This window comes from Centrocercus urophasianus, unplaced genomic scaffold (genome assembly GCF_019232065.1).
Source record: "Centrocercus urophasianus isolate 14NV4802_14NV808 unplaced genomic scaffold, USGS_Curo_1.0 seq_24, whole genome shotgun sequence".
NCBI lineage: Eukaryota > Metazoa > Chordata > Aves > Galliformes > Phasianidae > Centrocercus > Centrocercus urophasianus.
This window is the reverse complement of record NW_024884800.1, coordinates 14251554-14271283: the sequence shown is the minus strand read 5'-3', so window position 1 is coordinate 14271283 and position 19730 is coordinate 14251554. Positions and strand designations below refer to the sequence as shown.

General features: G+C 41.8%; 1 long non-coding RNA gene across 1 annotated transcript in view; it reads right to left on the bottom strand.

The window, feature by feature from the left end:
• LOC122163898 overlaps positions 1-19730 on the bottom strand; it is a 78287-nt gene that overhangs the window by 13465 nt on the left and 45092 nt on the right. Inside the window, exon 2 of the long non-coding RNA XR_006170069.1 lies at positions 18487-18640. This is a non-coding gene — a long non-coding RNA (uncharacterized LOC122163898). The remainder of the gene's footprint in view (positions 1-18486; positions 18641-19730) is intronic.

Genomic DNA, 19730 nt, shown 5'->3' with positions numbered 1-19730 from the left:
CGAAGGCTCTCATGCTGTACTGCCTTACATTCCCCAAACAAACACAGCACATGCCACTGTAATAATCTCAAACAAACAGTCTGAAATGCTTACAGCATGCTACAAAACAGATTCATCACTTTCTCACTGCTAACCAAATTTATTATTAAGTATCCATGACTCAAATTGGTAAAATATATTATTGCATTTTTTGGTGCCCGTTTGTGTGAGTTGGGGTGGAATATTAACACGCTGCTTATTCACCCAACTCACATTTTCATCTATAAAGTTACATATATCGCATAAGAAATTGGCAGCCGTATCTGCAAGAGGGAATCATAAACTCCAACTAGTCTTTATTACAGATTTTGTCGATAGCATTCACACTGTTCCTTTAGCAGCAAAATCCCTGAGACATATTCTCCACGTTTCCTGTTCATTCACCCACTATCCAATTAACAGCCTGTTAAGCTGCTCACCTGCAGAGCCATCTATTCTCAGGCCTCTGAAGCACAGCTCTAATCCCTCCACTACTCATACCTGATTGCTGGACTTACACGGTTGCAGTTCTGGATGCTTTTTCAAGCCCAAACAAATTGCCTCTCCCAGTGTCCTCCAGCATCTTTATAGGGATTATTATTCCCCAGATCCTTTCAGGCCTACCCATGCGCTCGATTTGCTAGACCTGCAGTCAGGCTTTTAAAGCAGCTCTTTGCAGAGATCAGATAGAGCTATTTACCATGTTTATCCTTCTGTGTTTCCACAGACTTGTTTTGGCATCAGCCTCGTCTGCCAGATTGGAAGCAGTGTGACAGCAGCGCTGTGCTGCCCGCATGAGGATGGGAACAGAGCTTTTAGGACAAAGAATCCTGAGCTCAGATCCAAGACTACAAGGCGTGTAATATTCCACCTCCAAACCTGCTCCCCAAAAGGAGGTTCTGGCTTGAAGCCACAGCTACAGAGCAGGGAGATCTTGTAGGAATTCCAATTCTCCTTCAAGTAGCTAAAAAATTGAAAATGAACTTCAAATCGTATGCACTGAGACACCTTCTAAAGATTCGAATGTCATTAAATCCAAACCTCACAACCTCATCTTTACTTTGGACTTGAATCTGAATTTGCGTGTGCTAGGCATCTATATTATTCTATACTATGTCATACGCAACACTATTCTTCAATCACAAGAAAAAAAGAATATTTTCAATTTATTCACCTCTGTTAATTTTTCTGTGGATACTGAATGTGTGGGTAGCATCTCTGAGGTAATTAGCACAGTCTCCATTTGCCTCAGCACTATTTCCATAACCCTCTGTCCTCTCCAGGGATTCTTTTTACAAGATTATTTTTTCACTCCTCAAATTTAAATTACTCCCTGCGCTTACACCTGAATATATGGAATATATAATTCTCATGACATGTTTCAAACTCAGTCTTTGGAGGCTTCCCTGTCCTAGTGCTGCTAGCAGTCTTTGTCTATGGAAGACTGGAAGACTCTCCAGAGCATATTACCATCAACATCTGCCAGAGATGCTGTGCAATATTAGTCAAAGTGTCTTTAATAATGCAAGAAAGGCCAGCAGCCCACAGAATATCAAGACAGATATCAAAGAATTACGAACCTCTTTCTCAATGCAGATTTCATAGGTATTCTTCACTGTTTTCCCCCTCCATTTTATATTAGCAAAAGTTGGTGGTTTCTTTTTCACATTCAGCGTATGTCAGAAAAAAATATATTTTATTTGCCACCATTTATACATTAATGTATACAAATTAGTGTAAGGATCAGGTATGTAACACCTTGTCTACGTGAAACATAGTTGATTTCTAACAAGTCAATTAGAAATTGCATTATAGCTGCAGGTAAGGAAGCTGGAAGCCAAAGGCCACTGAACACAAGCTGCCAAGTTCCCTATTTTGTTTTTATCAAGCCACTAAAGTTAACACTGCTTCACTACCAGCAAGCTTTTCCTGGAACGAGTCAGGATGCGATCACATAACGGGCCCCTGACCTTTTGGCTACATAGTGCTTTTGCAAATCAATAGCACAGAAATTAATGTGTTTATCATATGAGAGCATTTTTAAAATTTCATACATACTGTCATTAATTACCTCAAATGCCCATGATACTATGTTTGGAAGTGCTGGTCCACTGCTTTCAAAATTCTGCACAGGAACAAGTTGAATCAGGCAGTCTGAAAAATCAAACCAACTAATTCTTCTATTCTCCCCAGGTCATTAATCTTCATGGGACAAAGTACCACCGGCAGCTCAGTGGTGTGGCACTGATGGACTGGGGAGACAACAAAACCACTCAGCCATAACTGAGAGGAGTATTTGCCTTGTATCTTCTGCAACCTCCTCCCTGAAATTTCTGTCCATTTCCTCAGTCAGTTTGGTGCAAATGATTATAATCTATGGTTTTTCATTGGCCTTCTGTCAGAGCCATCCATCCACGCTCACACCAACCACTCCCTGCGGACATCCACACACCCGCTTTGATTTTCCCTTTCTCAGGGATATGAGCGTTCTTGCATTGCAGCCTTCAAATTTGTTGAGTCAAAGGCATGAACCCTGAGACAGCTTCCTCTGCAACCTCTTTTTCTCCTGTTTCCATAAGGCCCTGCAGCCTCAATGTCAATGTTTGTTTTTTCACTGGAGAGTGGTATTGACATAGTTGTGCAGGAGTCTGACAGTACAATTTTAATACCGAAACTGAAGGCTGTTTGCCATGGTAGGGAGCATTACATACCTCAAAATCACAGGCTGCCATAACAACAGAGGGAACAACACATAATATCAGCGTTAAAAAAATTCTGCATGAGAGAGAGAAAGAAATAAAAAAGCAACCTTCAAGCTTTTTCCCCTAGTAAACTACTGTCTACTCAAACAGCAGACTTGTACAGCACATTTTGCACATATTCTCATGATTACCTATTTTAAACACGCTAAAAAGATATCCGCAGACGTATCCAAATAGGTAATCTATTCAGTAAGGCCTTCACTTGAAAGGCTGGCTACCTGTTTCACCCTGCTGAAACCAAGGCAGGTGCTGCACCGCGCTCATCGCTGCACTGAAGAGCTAATTCCAGATGCAGGCAGTCCTGTCTGCCCTTTGGCTTCAAATAGGTTTTGTTTCATTCCCTACCAAAAGGGAACATAGACATATTTGCCCGTGCATCTGTGTGCGTCCTCTGGGAGGGGATGTTTGCCTGTTTATTAAAAGGGGTAAAATTTCATCAGTGTATTACTGAAGTCAAAGGAATTTTGCAAGTTTTAACTGTATTCACATTCTACTGTACACCATTCTACTCCATGCTGGAATAGCAGAACAATTCCAACAATAATTACGTTAGAAACAATCCTGTTATGGTGTTACAGGCACAAATGTCAATATTAAATTCAGAGGCCGTTAGCTGAATTCAGTTGAGAGGGTATTTTTTTGCTCCCATCACAAACACGACAGTGACACAGAAAGCTGAGACCAACCTGATAGAAGCACACAAAAAATCAATTAGAAAAACAGTACTAAAAAGTCTGTTTCATTTTCCCAGCCAAAAATTATGCTCTTTTGTGCGTGGTGTGCAATGCACGCGATTTACCTTCAGGTCACATTTGCTTTTGTCTGAAAGCTTAAGGGGAAAAACACACAAGTGTTTTTCTTTAACCCGCAGCAGTACAGTCAAAGGCACTGATGAGGTCACAACAGTACATAATAAACATTCAGTAAAGAAAACGGTGCCATATGTTGCTTTTCCTCTGCTCTACTTAGTTCTCTGGAAAATGATCAACAGTAGTTGCAGTTAAACCGCATCATATTTTTCTGGTATCAAATGGGGTTAAAAAGTCATGTAAACAGATACACATGAACTAAACAGAAACAGCTGGAAAGCTCCCAGAAGGGACCTCTAACAACCTCCAAGCTGGACGGACCATGGTAGATCAAGGGATCGCTATTAAGATTAAAGGCTTACACCAGACCCGCTGTGAAATTCAATCTGCTGAATTTAAAATGTTGATGGAACAAAATGGAAAGTACTAAATGGTCCTATTTATTAATTCGTAAAAAGAAAGGTGACGAGAGAGAGGCTGTGTTTCCTGTGCTCCCAGCATGCACGGTGCTATTTGCTGAGACAAACAGCTCTGTAGGTGCCTTCTATGAAAATCAAACATTTCAAGCAAACTCTTGTATTGATTTTCTAGGGGAGGGGAAAAAAATTTCCTGCATCATTAGCACTTCTGTGAGGTTCTTTTTTAATGGTTTTGGACCAAATTCTTCTTAGAGAAAACTTCAGCAGTGATTTGGAATTAATTTTATATCTGTACTCCAAAGAGCAAGCTCTCTTTTTTTTTCCCCCCCTTGTTAGTTTGACCTATGCTATTCCAATTGCATTTAATGGGATTATACTGCTGTGCCTAACAAATAACTAATATGACAGCTGCTTGAGCCTGCAGGTGCTATTGGTGTTTTACCATCCTCATGGGATAACTATCCCTGAACTGTGTCTCTTACCTAAGCTGGAGGAATGCCCTACAATTCCCCCACAAAAGCCCGGCTCTGGTTGCTCCTGCAGGGATATGTCAGCACTGTGTTTGTGCTGCCGCCGACTTCCCCACACAGGTTGTCACCCTCCATAAGTCACTCAACTTCAAATCTCAGATCCATTACCAGCCAAAAAGTCCAAATGTTTAAATCTCAAAAATCTCTCGAACATTCTGCAGTTCCCTCCGTTTGAAATTCAATGTCTTCAAAGAAGTGACAGCATGACAGTAATTAGTTACACGTGCTGGGAGATTTACACTTGTTGAGAGATTTGAGAGAGCTTCCTCCAAAGACAGTGTAGAATTTATATATATTTGGAATAATATTTAGACTTCTGTCATAGATTCACCATCTGCATTTGTTGGCACATGTGCTCCCCAGGCAAAGACCTCTGCTGGCAATGTAAATTAGGTCACAGCATCACTGCTCCTCTGGGATTGCTGGGAAACCTTCAACCCTATGGAAGAACAAGAGCAGGCTGCAACTGGGAAGGGAAACCCCATCACCTGGGGTTGGATTTTCACATGATGGTGGTATCCTTATAGCCAGCATGGAGCCAGCACAGAGCTGCACCACATGGCCGTGTCCTGCACTGTGAATCAGACCTTTAGCCACAGTGCAAATAGAGGAGTTGGCTTAAAGCATGAAAAAATATTTTCCGTTTCAAAACACACTGTTGAAACACTAAAAAAAAATGTCTTTGAGAAGATTATTAGAAACTGTAACAAGCCACTTGCTTTGTGCTTCAGCCAGTTCCCACACTGAGGCCCACTGACAACATTTTGGAAGCCAATCAAAACAGATCTACGTGTCTAAAAGCTTAAGCCAGAGAGGTTACGTTCTCATCTGGCACATGGCATCGTAATTCAGCTGGCTCTAAAACTGCCACTTCAACAGGTCCCTGAGAACAGGCTGCTACCTGAGTGCCAAAAGCCAGGAGCTCAAGGAGCATCTGCCAGAGCCCTGCACCAGTACAGCCATGGGAGCTATTTAGAAGCAGGTCAGAGGGGTTCAAGCTTTTGGCAAAGGCACAAGTTTGATAAAAGACATGGCAGGGAAAGTGAAACTTTAGTCAGCTGTAAAAAACAAGATTATCTTTAGTTCTGCTTCTTTTAGAAATGCATCAATTTTTGCTCTGCTGCTGTGTTAACTCCAGAGTTTTTCAATCTTACTTTAATCTCACAGCATTTGTAAGCAAGGCACATACTTAGGAAACTTGGAAGAAGCCCATTCACCAGGTGGGTTTCCCCAAAGAGATCCCTCAATTCCAACTATCTGGCAACATTCTTGGAAGCCAACCCAATACAAAGGGACCACACAGCACCTCTGTGAGTTGATTTCTGAGAATTATGGTTTCAGTGAGAACCGTACATCTTTACTCTTAATATACAGCCTCATTAAGTTTTCATAAAAGATCTGCATTATTAAAGTCCCTGTTCTCTCCTGACGAATTGAGGTATAGGCATCTCAGGTGATGTTATGGTGCCCATTCAACAGAACTTGCAATAGAGATGCTATTTTTAAAAAGAGCACTTAGCAATGGGGCAGGTGACCTGTTTTTGCAGGACAAAGCCCACTCTCATCAACAGGAGAGAGAAAGCACTTTGTTACGGGGGGAAGGGGGGAAGGAGCGTCTGTTAAACTGCATGCTCATCTGCCTGTCCGTCACATCTTGCTTGCAAAGCGTTTCTCAGAAAAGAAGAATAAAGCCCAGGGAGGGTGCTTCAGTGAGCATCTCAGGGCTGGCAACCTCTTTTATAATTACCCTATTGTAGCATGTGGAAAGAAAAAGATAAGAAAACCAGCGTAGAAAAATATTCAGTCCCCGTTGTTTGGGCTTACTCCCTCCTACAAAACATCAATCTGCCATTATCCTCCTGCCAGGTAAATGGGTGAGGTGGCTAAAAGCAACCTGCCAAAGAAATTTTTAACTCGGGAGCACATCATCACAACAGAGACAAGATTTTCCCTGATGACTGCAAGCTACTTCAAGACAGGTGGCTCTTGGTGGCACACAAAAAACACTACACTGCCCGGCGTGCAGGAGAGACTCTCACTTTGCATGATAACGAGACTTCCAGGTTTGGAAGCAGCTAACAAAGTAGCTCTGGAGGAGGCCCATTGTGCTCGCGTTCATTAGGGAGCCTGATTTACAGATGAAGTGAAACCAAATGGCAGCATCGCTGCCTTAGCCTGAAGCCCTCTTGGAAGTCCTGAGCATTAAGGGAAAGCTCTGGAATTATAAGCATCAAGAAGTGAGAGTTCAGAAAGAGAAATTTAAATTTAGACGTCAGTGCTGAGATGGAAATTAGGCTGAGAGTATAGGAATGGGTTCACAGATGACATGAAATAAAATGGGAAGTCTATGGAAGGCAGTGAGGAGAGGTAAGATCGCAGCAGCATCGTCCTGTGCTCAGCAGGTGCTGGCTGGAGGCTCTCAGTCCCACCCGGGGGTTACAAGGTTAGCACGTGTAAGGCTGTAACTCAGCTGAGAGAAAAATCTCTGGGCAGTCTCAGATTCGGTGTAACCCTCCAACCCTGCCCTCCTCATCCGGATATGGAGTCCTCAGTACAGGAGGGCCACAAAAATGACACGAGGGATGGAACACCTCCATACGAGGACAGGCTGAGAGCTGGGCTGTGCATCGTGGAGAAGGGAAGGCTCCAGGAAGACCTGAGAGCAGCCTGTCACTAACTAGAGAGGCTGTATAGAGATTGGGTGACGGAGCACTGGAACGGGCTGCCCAGGGAGGTGGTGGAGTCTCCTTCTCTGGAGATGTTCAAGACCTGCCTGGATGCCTACCTGTGCGACCTGCTGTAGGGAACCTGCTTTGGCAGGGGGTTGGACTCGATGATCTCTGGAGGTCCCTTCCAACCCCTACAATTCTGTGATTCTGTGATTCTGTAAGAAAGAGGGAACAGACTCTTGTGCAGGGTCTGTTGTGATAAGACAAAGAGAAATGGTTTAAAACTAAAAGGGGAGAGATTTAGACAGGATATAAGGAATTTTTTTTATAGTGAGAGAGGTGAGGCACTGGCACCGGTTGTCCAGAGAGGTGGGGGTGCCCCATCCCTGGAGACACTCAAGGTCAGGCTGGACCGAGCTCTGAGCTCCTCATGGAGCTGTAGGTGTCCCTGTTCATCGCAGGGGGGTTGGACCAGATGGCCTTTAAAGGTCCCTTCCAACTCAAACGATTCTATGATTCCACTCACAAACAATTGTCATTGGGTAAGAAACTATGTAAGTACAAAGGAATCATAAGGGATTCTGATTAATAAAAGCAGGTTTTTGTTACCCTTCCTTTTCTGGAAACAGCTTAACTGAAGTTTTATTGTAATGTCATAACACTTCTGTTCCACTTGAGGACATAAGGAACAACAAAGAGCCTTCCTCTTGCAGAGCACTGGGAAAGCAGGAGGCCTGAGGAGAAAGAAAAATGCCTCCAGAAATAAAGAACGGGGACTGTCTGTAAGAGCTGTGAAGCACAGAAGCTTGACTCAGTGACATCAGAGAGTATTTCTGCTATCAAAATGGGAAGTTATTACAGTCTGCAATCAGAAAAAAAGATGAAAGCTATACCAATGAAGTGAAGTGCCAAACTCACACTTGAGAAACTGTAGAACTAAGTGCCTATTAAAAAGCCAGAAATCAGACAAAGAAACATGCAAGGGACAAGGTTAAATATCATCAAAGAGAAGGATTGAAAGAAGGTCAATAACTGCTCGGACAGGAAAGGAAGATGAATAGAAAATTGTTCTGGACCACCTGAAACCTCTGCTTGGCAGAAAGGTATTGATGGGATTTGAAGTGACCAAGAAAAATGTGAAAGATGTGTCCTCTTTTCTCTCACAAAGTGAACTAAAAAAAGACAGAGAGAGAAAGAAAAGCCAAAGTCAAGGAAACCTCCTTGCAAGTTTCAGGGGATTACTTAGGAAAAAGGACAGGCTTCAGACTGGATGCTATAAAACAGGGACTTTTCAGAAAAGTGCTTTGCATATTTACATAATAAAAACTGGTGTATAATTACTGGATTAGCAACATACGCTTCCTTGTATTTTAACCATATAGGAACTAGTTTCTACTTTTAAATTGACAGAACACATTGCAGACCCTTTGAAAAATCACCAGTAATTTATCCTGCTTGCCCAGACAAGCCTCAGAACTGCAGGCTTCATGAATGCTGCAATCATCTCATCAAGAAAACAAAAGCATAGACCACACTTTAAAACTGCTTATGAAAATCAAGGAGGAAAAAAGCTCCTTGGTAAGAGAGGAAATGGCTCTGGAGGATCTAGGAGAAGCCTTGCTTATGGCACAGGCTCCTCATGGGAACTTCAGTCCCGTTAGCTCCCCACGCTTCATTTCTTTACCCCATAGCAGAGGTCACTGCTTTTCCTGCTTTGGTGTAAAGAATGTGGAGTTGTGACTATGAGGCAACACAGCTGAATGCAGCATTTACTGTAATGAGTCTCTGATGTAGTTTCTCACTCCTTTGTGTTTTCAGTTCCTTTTCCAAAATGAGCAAATGCCCTTCCAACAAATGATTTTGTCCATAATTGTACGAGAGGATTTCCAGAAACAGGGGATGGGTAAGTAGAAATGTCTGGAAAGGAAAGCAATATTACTTGCTGCTATAGGGAGCATGAGTGAGAGAGGGTCAGAGAGGGCTAGGGGCAGCTGAAGAAGCCCTGAGCAGAGTCCCCAGATAGAGGCATGGGGCAGAGCCTCTTGCAGCACAGAGGGGTATACTGGCCGCACCAAGCTCAGCAAATCTTTTGGGCCTGCCAGGGGCTGCGAGGGTGATAAATCCTTCTCTGCCCTCCCTTTTAGATCCTGGCACTTCTTCCTTCTGCACCCCAGCTCGTTGACTGAGAAATGCATTCAGTAAGTGCAGGCAGAACATGGTCAAACCATGACAACTATCACAAATGCTCAGCCCAAGTCTGCATTCTCTTGGAAGAGCCACATAACTGATAAAGAATATACCAGGTTATTTCCTCGTATTTTGGTGTGTCAAACCAGAACCAAGCTGCAGGACAGAGATGGGGCAGTCCTGGCCCCCTCTGCTGTTTGTGGGCACCAATAGATCCTGTAATTTCTCCATGCAGCATTTCAAACTATGTATATTGAAATAAGAAACTTACATAACATCAAGGACAGCAGAATTCAGCTGTCATAGTGACAGAAGCTTGAGAGGCTAGATGAGCACCTGATGCATGCAAACAGATCAAGCTAAGCAGGAGCCAGGAGGAGACATCATGGCCACAACCTTGAGCAAAGCAAGCCGCCTCTCCCTGCCTCCCAGGGTAAGAAGCCTTAAGCAGGGTTTGGGCCAAGTGTTAGGGAAAGGCTTGGTTGTAAGACCTGCCTCAGAAAGGCTCCATTTCCACTGGGTTTCCATTCATACCCAGCAGCGCTCATCGGTTTTAGGTAAGCTACAACACATGAAAAGACCTTTTTTTTGTTTTGTTTTTTCACCAAACTTGATCTCCATTGCAGGAGTAATTGTAATGAATTCCCAATCAGGATAAATACAGCCTGTGGGATGAATTTAAGAAGGTGAAATTAGAGGTTGGTAACGGAGACAACAACTGCTGGGAAGCACTGCAAGAAAATGATGGATGAGACCAAGGCAACAAATGGATAGATTGTCAAACACACAAACCGACAGCACAAGGGGAAATTGATGGCAGCTGTTCCAGCCCGAGCCCGGACCTACCACACTGCCTTAAAGCATCATTAACTTTAGTATAAAAGCTAGTGCTACAGAGACTTTATTAGGCAGAATCACAGGTGCTTAAGAACCTGGTGAAGTATTTTTCTTGACACAAGCATTCCTGCTGCACGACCAGACTCTGAGGGCCTCGTGGGTACCCTGGAGTGACCCAGCATGTTTGACATGCTTAAGGTTTCTGGGGCGCTCCAGTAAAAGGCCTTCCTGGCCAAAAATAAACCCTGTGTCTAGTCAGGCAAAAATAAAGTCCATTTACAGAGGTGAAGAGGCTAACAAAGTGCCCATATTGGAAGCTGTGCCTTGTAGAAAGTGCAATAAGTGGGCAGGAGAAGTGGTACAACGTACGTCTGCCAACAGAGATCCGAGCAGTTCGCTGCTGACATCCTTAACATCTCATCACCTACCTGGGTGGGTGGAGGGGTGTTGCCACAAAAGTTCACACCAGGTCACACTGCCATGCACGCACCCCAGTGCACAGGATGGCAGGCAGGCTGCCTCTGCGCACGCTCAGGAGCTCTTCCTGTAGCATCCATTCAACTCAGTTTTAGTTGAAAACTAAAGTTGATTGGTGTTGAGAAAATTAAAACAAGCTGAATCAGTAAAGAGAGCAAAACTTTCCATAGATGTGAGCTGCACAGAAAATCTTGAGAAGAAAAAAAGTCCTGCTCGCCTTGTCAGTAATTCCTTTGGCTACTTTTGATAATATCCTAGAAGCTGTTAAAGGACATTCAACAAAAAGGTCACTTGAAAGTGTTTGCAAAGATTAAGGAAGATTAGGATGCGTTTACTTGCAGTACCTGTCGCATGCTCTATTCACCGTCATGGAGGAAGAAAACAGCAGAATTAATCCTCAGTGAGGGAATTAGGATGATATTGTGCTGGGTCACGTTCCTGGATCATAAGATTTCCACCAGTCAATCCTGAGTTATTGTAGTACAAATACTTAACCTAATTTGATAGCTAGTCTAGTAAAAAAAAATTACAATAGGAAATTGGATTCTTGGTGCTTCGGCATAATCTTTCCATAAAAAAACAAGAGGCATTAAGCTTGACACCAGCGATGTCCATCCCTTTTTAATGCAGGCTATATCACAAAGCAGGCCTCTACCATTCTGTTGCTGTCAGCCCTCCTCATAAGCAGATTTTTGCAGTTAGCATGAATTACTGTAGTGTGAGGATGCCCAGGCTTGGTTAGATGGAGATCATCATTAGGTGTCATCAAGGTGAAGCAAGACAAGGGTTAGGATGCCCCAGTACAGAAAAGCCTTTTACTGAAGTTCTTTCCTTTAAACACCTGCAGAACAGTAAGCCTCAGTCACATGCTTTTCTGCAAATTTCATCCTGAAATACATGTTTTCCCTTAACTACTATCCACACATTCACTTGAGACAGCTTGTGCAAATGACATAGCTGTAACAGTTACACAGTTCAAGCAGAATATTGAAACACATGGAGCTTAAAGACAGAGTTTGACTTTTTGCTTTCAAGGCCTCGTCAGCACCACATACAGGACTCTCTAAGTCATTCGTGTAGGTAAGGGTATCCATATCCACACGCTGTTCATGGGAATGTAACTCCACTGTTACACTATTTCCAACTTCCACCAAAGAGTTCTTAAAAGCAATACTTGTGCTCTAGTAAGGTCACCTGAAAAGAAGTATTTCCAAAGCACTTCTTTGGAGCATGGGAAACAGACAAAGCCTCCAAGTCCTGTTACCATAGCAGATGCTGCAGATCAATGCCAGTCCTCTCTCTCCTCCAGCAAAGGCATGAGGAGTCTGGCACACTTAATGGGGTGCTTAAAACAAAAACAGAGGCATTAAACTCAAGGAATAGCATGTGTGAAGGGTGTGCAGTGAGGCAGGGTGATGTCTACTTCTAGAAAGGAACCGGGAGAAGGAAATCTAATCTTTTTCACACCTTGAAGTATGTTTTCTCCTGGTTCCCCTCCCTCACACAGAGCCCTTCCTGAAGTGGCTGCTCACACAGCACAGAAATGCCATTTGGCCTCTTAGAAACAAAAGGACAAGCTAATAAATGTAAAGCTAACAACATAATCCCAAGTGGACACACTCCAAGCATATTCTTCTCAGCCAGTCTGTAAACCAGCCTAGGCTGGAGACAAAAGCATCTTGGAGAAATAAAGTGCTCCAGTCTCTGCTGAGATCTCAGAAGCAACAAACTCTTCCACCACCTCTCACCATGCAGCAGCAGAACAGCAGAAGCTGTCGAGGATGTTTGCTGTAGGCAGGCACTCATCTGGCTTGTTTTATGGTGCTCACCATTTCTGTAGAAAATACTCCTCGTCTCTATAAATCCTTTCAAGATAGTTCAATAAACAATGTCAGGAGTTGCAGGAGCTCCCAGACAACTTGCTAGCAAGAGATGAGCAATCATAAATTTTAAAAGTGAGGAAAAAGCATTTCTTAAACAGAAGCGATGCAAAAATGCAAAACAGTAAAATCTAATATGAAGAGAAGAACAAAAAGCTTAAGCAGCAGTTATCCCAAGTAGTCTGTGACTTGTGCAAAGCCAGTGCTTTTATTACATCCAACTTAGGCTTCTTTCCAATATATTTTTTTTAATATTCGCAATGCAACGGGGAGCAAAGTGTCACTGAGCAAGGCACTGTACAAACAGGAGAATAAACAGCATTTGCCCCAGGGAGTTTAGGTTGTGTTTAGAGAAGACGGATGGCAAATACAGGAACAGAGGTTCAAAGGCAGCTGATGGTTGATGGAGCAGCTCTGCACTCAGTAGTCAAACCTCTTGAGCATTAGCCCAGTGACCAGCACTTTGGGTCTCGTTGCTTCCTCTAGCCATAATGCTGCTTGCAGAGTGAAATTCAAATGCCTCGCAGGACTGCACTGGGACGTATCTTGCTTTGCATAAATCTATAGAGTTTCATCCATTCTGAAAATTCATCAAATCCACCCTAATATTCCTGCTCTAAGGAAAACATGTGGATGTAGAATGCACGCATGCCTAAACTCTTTCCAGCAGCTGACAACAAAACCAACCAAATTCAAGCCTGGAGAAAACATACCCTACTTTAGAACACTCGAATTAGTCACACTCATTTAACTCTCCACATTCCTGCTGTACAAAGCACTTGTGTTTATGGTTCAGACTGCAAACTCTTCACTTTTTCAAGACACTCACAAAAGAAATCTGATTGCATTTAATGGGGTTGTTTGCAACAGTAAGAAATCAATGGCACACATGGTTCACCTATTCCTTTTGGTAGGGCTTTTTTCTGTCATCTGTGTTTCTTTTGGTCACTAGCCTGACCAGATTTCTCCTTGGAGAAGAATGCCATCCAATCCAATGCAATAGATTCACTAGAGAAATGTGGCCCATTCAGCCCATAGCTCCAACCTAGCACTGCACACAGTGCTTTTAGGGTCTCTGCTCTCTGTCTAAGGGTCCAGATTGTTTGAAGACTGTGAAAGAGTTAAATGTCAATTTTAGAACTGAGTGTCCTTCCCACCAGAGAATTTTATTTCAGTGTACCATTATGGTGAATTTTACTAATGCTTGCCTATGGGGATATCTGGGTAATGGCACCATCTGACTCTTATCATAATTTGATTCAAACTCATATTGCTTTTGCATTTTATTTCTCTTTGCCATTCTGGCTTGTAACAAGCAACAGCAGGCTGAAATTTTACCTAAATGAGAGCATTTTTGCTCAGCAAAAGAACATTACTCTGTGCCATTTGCTTAATAGTTCACATTACTGTGTAGGGAGAGCTGCATCCTTAGGCCAAGTTCCTGGCACCCAGCTTGTGAAAAGTTTCAAGGCAACATAACTGTAGCTTCTGCATGGCAGAATCTTCATTGTCTGGGCAAAATGATGGTTTCTGAGCTAGACCAGAAGTCAAGAAAAATGAAGAAGTCAGATGAATGAAGTCTAGCCATACTCTTGCCACAAAGCATTCACATTTATTAATGAAAACAGCCTCTCTTACTACTCATTCCCTATCACTGGTATCACAGGAATTTAAGAGATGGATTTTGCCATATTGTGTTGATAAAATCCTTTTCCACAAGAAATGCCATTGATATTACTTACCCATAATAAATAAATAGGAAAGGTTTTCTGAATTGCAAGGAACTACTGCTAACACCATTTAGTATTGATCCTAAAATACACTATCACTAATTATTTACTTTTACATAGTACTATTTTTTAAATGCAAAATGACCAGGCTCTTTCAGTAGTTCCTAAAAGCTGGGCAAATGCATAGGGAAAGTAAGTAGGACAACGTGTCTTAAATAATAATTATTCTGCCTCATGAGTGGATTTTCTTATGTTCAAGAAACGCTTAGATGTTGTACTGAGGGACACTGGTGAGGAAAGATTGGCTGTAAGTGGGTGGTTGGACTGGATGACCTTGGAGGTCTTTGCCAGTCTTGGTGACTCTATGATTTTAGAAACTCCGGTTAAACCATACACTTGAATTTTTCATTTTTTTTCCACTTGTACACATCACAATTTCCAGCCATTTGGCATGATTTTCTTATTATTTCCTGCAAATTTTTTTCTGCCTTCCCATTGTTCACCAACCTTCATTTGAGAAGACTTCAGCTTCTACGTTAAAACGCAGGAACAAAGTGCCAAGTGTAAGCGCCTGCCTTCATCAGCCCAGACCTCGCCTGAAGAAGAGTCCCGCAGCGCTTGTTTGCCAGCTTTGAAGCAGAGGGCTGGTAAGCCACTGCCATCACCTGCATGAAGGGGAGCACATTCTGGGGAGCAAAGCCCGGCGGTCAGTGCCTGCAGAGCAGGGTCACTGCGAGCCCCAGCTGGAAGCACCAGGCCAGCACTGAGCTCAGCTGCCTGCCAGGGCACCCGTGACTTGAGAGCATGCAGTTCAGACTGCAGGTGCCCGCAGAGCATCCCATCGTCCTGAAGCAAGCATTCGGCGTTTAGGCAGTGGGACACATGGGTGGGGAAGGTGTCACATACCAACTGCGTGCCCTAATGCTGAGAGGGATTTTAGCAACGGGAGTCGAATTGGAATGACAGAGCATAGAAAAGGACTGATATGAGAAAGGACTGCACAAAACCAGCGTTTCAATGCACAATCAGATGCACACCTGTAGCCAAAAGTGGAAGGGGTTCTTTCTGAACTCCTGACCTCCTTCCTCCCAGTGGCTGATCATATTTTTTCCCCAAAAAGGCTCAAAGGACACATTTAACAGAGTTTGATAAATATCTAGAATAACATGAGAAAGACATTAGTTATTGCCAGCCTGTGATTAGGGTTGATATTGATCTAGAAAGCCAGATATTATTATTTTTAGCCTGCTATAAAGTACTTCAGTGGCTTATATTGAAATTATTTCAGAAACTGTTTTTATTAATACACATCTGTCTCCTTCTAAGCAGGTGATAGAAGTTTGATCTCCAGCTTGAAAACCTCGAGACCCTTAGTTGCTAGGAAACCACCAAATCTAATTCCTGTGGCTCTTATAACACAAAAATATAATTATATAGTGATTCTCTCAGAGAAACTCACGCTTTGTATTTTTCAGCACCCCCTTTGTTGGTGATTTGAAGCTTTCTTTTTATTCATTTAGATTACAGAAAAGGCACATCAGTTATATAGATATTGGTAAATATGTTAACAGAAGGAGATATGACGTTCTTTCATCAGAATTTTGCATTTATCTAATTGCAGGAATGAAAAACTACTATGTAGCATGTTACAAGGTCTTGAAATTTACTTCTAATACAGATTTGCAGATTTATCTTTAATATTTCATTACCATGATTGTTGATCGTTTCTGGTTCAGATGATGTCTTTGCAGACAATCAATCTAGTGTCTTTATGAGAAACATTATTCATAAACGTATGTAAAAGGTCCCTGCTTTCGTTATAGCACAACCAGTTAACCATCTATCTATGTATGCCCATCTGACCTTTCAATTACTGGCTTATCTGTATGATGCACTGCAGTGGAATTATTAATTCTACCCCCTTAGATTTTTATTCTTTGGCCCAGCAGGTCTACTAGGAAGAGTAACACATATGCCATTAATAACAATTATCAGTGACATGACAGAACCTGAATGAGATTTCATTCAGAAAGGTGATATTCTGTTTATACACTTAAACAAATAAAAATACATTATATTCTGGGAGTGTCATTCTTAACTGCATCGAATAAATGTGGCTATGAATGAAGCAGTGATACCTTAGGAAATGGTGGACTTTCATTCTGCCCTTTCAGGATCATGATACGTTTGCCTGGATCACACAGTCTGAACTGCTTGTGCAAATACTTTGAGCAAGATAAGAGCTCAGTGTTGGAAGATAAGTGTTGGAACAAAGCCAGCATGCATAGGAATAAGATTGGAAAGAAAAAAAGAACCCTATAAATTTACATTTTCCTAGTTCTCCAATTCTTGACCTTGCAATTGAGAATCACACTTTTTAACATATAACTTTAACGAATATACCCTAATGGTGTTGCACAAATATCTCAAATACAGATAAACTCCATTTTGTCTCATGAAACTACTTCTCTTAAAGGATAATTATTCAAACCCTTTGCCCACAAAAGCATTCCTAACAGACAGACCTTACTGCAATGGTGTAACTATGCCCTAAAAACTCACTGTGTACTTTTAAACACAGAACCTCCATCACAACAAAACATAGCTGCTCTCTGCAGTAACAGCATTACTTCACACCCTGTAGTTGCCCACCAAAGGTTTTTAAGCACCATCAGAAGTTCTAGAAGCAGAGCAGAGCTCTCATGGAATGGGGATGGTAAAGACTTGGATGCTATACCTTGAGAGGAGGATGCTGAAGGATGAAAGGAATATAAAGCAGATATGAAATTAGAGGCTTGGAATCCACCTCAGATGAGAACAGGAAGCTGAGTGCTTTCTTCTCCTTTAAGACTCAGCCAGAAGCACAAGAGGTGCCTCCAGCATAGCACATCCCCTTGCTACAGATGTGAAAAGCACAGGGAGCTGTAATAGTATTGTGATTTTCCATTCCAGCACTAATATCTGAGAAAATAATAAGATAATCAGTTTCTTCTCCAAAATACAATGTGAAAATTACAGTTTGTATTCATTCTCCTTTTGTTTCACTTATACCATCACCTCTATGGCTCTGTCATTCTCATTCAGGCACCCTGCAATAAGCCACCCTTGATCCTCTACTTTGTTTTTGTTATTTCCCAAAGTATTTCATTCAAGTAAGTTAAAAAATGCAGTTTGGAAGGATGCACATTTCTAAAGCAGCTGGAATGATCTAAATTAAAAACGCAACAAAACACATGTGGAGCTGTAGGTACAGCAAGAAAGAGATGAAAAGAGAAAGACAAGAAGTCACCATCCTTCTCCTTACAGGAATGTGGAAAGGACAGCCTACAAGGAAATTACTGGCAGGTGGCTGAAGCAAGTGCAGCTTATTAGACTGCAGTATGAATACAGGACAGGAAAATGATTTACATGTAGACTTCAGGAAAGAAAGGAAATTTGAAGAGTTGTACTCATACTTTTTCTTGAATCTTCTCATTTTCTAAATAAAGATGCTGAAAATAATTATTTAATTGCTCTATTAGTATAGCTTTTGTATCAGCATGAACAGGAAAAGCATCATCAATTTCTCTTCCTTTTCCTCTGCAAAACTCACAGGGCAGAACAAAATTTTAACTACAGTATCACTGCTTATATCTGTACTTCTTTATGTCTGAGGCGCAGGAACAGGCCTTTAGGAATGAACAATTCCAGGGAACAGGAGCAGCAATAAACCTGACTCTAATTACCTACACAGTTTCTCTTTAAACAAAACTTGGAACAGGCTGCCCAGGGAAGCGTTCAAGGAAAAGGCCGATGTAACACTGAGGGACATGGGTTAGCAGACATGTAGAGTTGGGCTCATCTTAGGACCAGAGGATCTCAGTGGCCATTTCCCAACTTAAGACTTCTATCATTCTATTCATTCAGGCTCTGAAACCGAATTTAAGCTCTGAACGTAAAGGAAAAGCCCTGCAGTTGCCTCCACAGTTGTGTTGTACACTCCCCTTCTCCCTATCAATCCAGAGGCACCACTTGGAAGCAAAAGTAGAAAAGAGGAATGCAGCTTAAAACAACCCCTGCTTTTACATTTAAGCATTGTAAAGCAACAGTGAGGGCATCCATGGCATCCCAATGCACATGGGGACTCAACACAGAAGTTGTCCTGTTTCCAAAGGGCTCAAATTCTTACCAAAAAGGAAAGTGCAGCTTAAACCACCAATCCAACAGGAAGGAGCAGCAGCTGGATCTGCAGTGCTTGCCAGCGGAACAGGCGGAGGACCAAGCTGACATAACTACCCTCACTGCAAGTCACTTGTGCACACCAACTTCAGCTGAGGACATATCTGCAATGCAAAAAAAAAGAATACTGTACTGTAAGCCTAAAGACAATACACCTGATAACTGTGCTTTTGCATCAGATCCTTATTGAGGAACATGTCCTTGCAGCTCCTTCATTCCCTGGTACTCTCACATAAATTAATCAGCATTGTTCCTTACAGATAATTACTTATTTTGGCATTGCACCTTTTGAGAGGGGACAGTGGAAGGGATGAGTAAAGTAAGTAGAAGAGTAAGAAGTTTAAAACACAATTGATTCTCCTTCCCAAGCAATAGCTCTTCTAGCATTGTTTGAGGACACAGAGGACACGAGAATTAATTTGGAAGATCTCTTGTCTATGTGATACATGAACAAAAAGACCCATATGTACCTTAAGGAGGAATATAGGAATTTATCTCTTTTATGAGTACAAGTAATCTTTTTTCCCTCACCCAGTATTTTATTTTGTGCCAGACCTTCTTTTATTCACATACCAGTGTTTTACATAAATTATGCAAAATACAGAAAAGTAGCCTGAGCTATAGGTTTATTTTCACAGGAAACCTATATTTCTCCTCACAGAGAATCACTGTTAGAGGTTCAATACTGTAAAATACACAGATGATAATGCGTATGTAAAACAGAACACTTGATCCAGTATTTTATAACAGATAACATCCCCACACTGTCAATAATGCCAAATAACTAATCTTCCCTCCATAAACATATCTTTTATAAGAGCATTTCCTTTTACAATTTCTAGCATAGAAATCATAAGAAAGGAACACACAAGATTAGATGAGAGCAACTTGACCTAACATTGAAAAACAGATTACTACTCTCCTGTATTATAGAGGTTATAAAATCAGTGATTTCTATGTGGAAAACAGCTCACAAATTTTAGTAACGATTTCTTGCAGTAAAAATTGAGAAGACAATAAGATGTTCCCTTTGGTCTGAAATCATGCAGCAAAGTCAGATTATTTGCTCTAAAAATGCAAAGATGATTTACAAATTATCTACTATGCCTCAGCAACGAATTCAGAAAAAAGGTAACTTGCTACCTGGAGACATGTATGGTTTTCCATCATAATTAATAACGACAGTTTTATTAC